We start from the raw sequence: 2,714 nt of genomic DNA, 5'->3' as shown, positions 1-2,714 counted from the left end.
TCCTGCATTGGTGGGCATTTAGGTTGTTTCCACATTTTGACATTTATAAATTGAGCTGAGGTAAACAGTCTAGTGAAAATGTCCTTATGATAAAATGAGATTTTTTCTTCTGGGTAGATGGCAAACAATAGGATTGCAGGATCAAATGGGAGGTCTAATTTGAGTTTTTTGAGGATACTCCGTACTTCCTTCCAAAAAGGTGGTATTAGTTTGCAGTCCCCCCAACAGTTTAAAAGCGTTCCTTTCTCTCTATGTCAATGTCAGCATCTGCAGCTTTCAGATTTTGTGATGTGCACTATTCTCATTGGGGTTAGGTAATGTCTCAAGGTGGTTTTGATTTGCATTTCACTGATGATCAGGAACAATGAACATTTTTTCAAATGTTTGTAAGACTTTTGTCTATCTGTCAGAGAAGGTTCTGCTCATATCTCTTGCCCAGAGGTACAGGGAATTGTTTACTCTTTTTGGTTTATTAATTTGAGTACTTTGGATATTTTAGCTATCAACCCTTTGTCAGTTTGATACCCAATATCTTTTCCCATTCTGAAAGTTGGCTTTTTGCTTTCCTTGTTGTGTCCTTAGCTATGTAGAAGCTTTTCAGCTTAATTAAGTCTCGTTTGTTAATATTTGTTGTTGTTGAAATGGCCACTGAAGTCTCTGTAAGATTTTTATTATTTCATGTCTTAGATTTAAGTCTCTTGTCCATCTTAAGTTAATTTTTATAAGTGGTGAAAGGCGTGGGTTGAGTTTCAGTCTGTTACATGCAGTTATCCAGTTTTTCCAGCACCATTTGTTGAATAGGGATTCCTTTCTCCACTGTATGCTTTTCTTTGGTTTCTCAGAGATCAGATGGCAAGTAGAGACTGGTTTCCTTTTGGTTTTCTATTCTGTTCCATATGTCTATGTTTCTGGTTTTTTTGCCAATACCATACTGTTTTGATTACTGTGGACTTGTAATATAACCTGAAGTCTGGTAGGGTGATGCCTCTGACTTTGTTTTTATTACTAAGAATAGCCTTAGCTATATGAGTTTTTTTCTGCTTCCATACAAAATGAAGGACTCTTTTTTCCACTTCTTCAAAATATGATGTTGGTATTTCAATGGAGATTACATTGAATCTGTAGATTGCTTTGGGTAGAATAGATATTTTGATTATGTTTATTATTCCAAGTCAAGAGCATAGTATGTTCTTCCATTTATTAATGTCTTCTACAATTTCTTTCCTTAGGATTTAGTTATTCTCTTCAAAAAGATCTTTCACTTATTTTGTTAGTTATATTCCTAAGTTTTTCATTTTCTTTTAAGCTACTGTGAAGGGAATCGTGACCTTAATTTTCTTCTAAACTTGGGTGCTATTGGTGTATACAAAAGTTACTGCTTTGTGGACATTGATTTCATACCCTGAGACATTACTGTATTGCCTGCTGCTGACTTCCAGGAGTTCTGTGGTTGAGTCTCTGGGGTTTTCTAAGTATAAGATCATGTTATCAGCAAGGAGGGACAGTTTGATCTTCTCTGCCCCATTTGGAGCCCTTTATATCCTTCTCTTGTCTGATTGCATTGGCTAGAACTTCCAGAACTACGTTGAATAAAAGTGAGTACTATAATAGACATCCTTGTTGGTTCCAGTTCTAAGTGAAAAAAAAACCTTCAGTTTTAAACCATTCAGTATGATGTTAGCTGTGGGTTTATCATAGATTGCTTCAAAAAGCTTAAGAAATGTGCCACCTACACCTATATTCTTAAGTGTTCTTGTTATAAAAGGATACTAAATTTTGACAAATGCTTTTCTGCATCTATTGAGGGATTATATATTCTTTGTTTTTGCTTCTATTGATATGATGCATTACATTTATGGATTTGCATATATTAATCCAACGTTATATCCCTTGGATGAAGCCTACTTGGTCATGTACAAGTTTTTTAATGGGTAGCTGCAATCTATTAGCTAAGATTTTGTTGAGAATTTTTACACTGATATTCATTAGTGAAACGGGTCTATAGTTCTCCCTTTTAGTTGGGTCCTTTCCTAGTTTTGAAATCAAGACAGTATTTGCTTCATAGAACGTGTTGGGAAGCCTCCTTCCTTTTCAGTGTCTTAGAACAGGTTCTACAGTACAGGTACAAGCTCATCTTTGAAGGTGTGATAGAATTCAGATGTGAAGCCATCTGGTCCTGGGCTTTTTTGTTGAAGCTATTTTATTGTTTCTGCAGTCTCAGTGCTTGATATTCATCTGTTCAAGAAATCTATTTCTTCATCTGTTCAAGAAATCTATTTCTTCCTGGTTAAGTTTAGGACGATGGTGTGATTCCAGATATTGTTCCATTTCCTCCACATTGTCACATTTCTGGGCATAAAGTTTTTGGTAGTGGTCAGAAATAATCACTTGTATCTCTGTTGTTTCAGTTGTTATTTCCCTGTTTTCATTTCTGATTGAGATTATTAAAGATTTTAGTTTTCTATTTCTGGTTAATCTGGCCAATGGTTTATCAATTTTATCTTTTCAAAGAACCAACATTTTATTTCATTCATTTTCTGAATAATCCCTTCATTTTTAATTACATTTATTTCTGATTTAATTTTGATTATTTCTTTCCTTCTGCTAGGTTTGGGATTGGATTGCTCTTCCTTTTTCATTTCTTTAAGATGATTGATGAGTTTGTTGGTGGGTTCTCTTTTTGTTTTTTAAATGTAGGCATCTAGTGCAATAAA

This window comes from Otolemur garnettii, unplaced genomic scaffold (assembly GCF_000181295.1).
Source record: "Otolemur garnettii isolate 467f Iridium unplaced genomic scaffold, OtoGar3 scaffold00034, whole genome shotgun sequence".
NCBI lineage: Eukaryota > Metazoa > Chordata > Mammalia > Primates > Galagidae > Otolemur > Otolemur garnettii.
Note: the sequence above shows the minus strand (reverse complement) of the source record.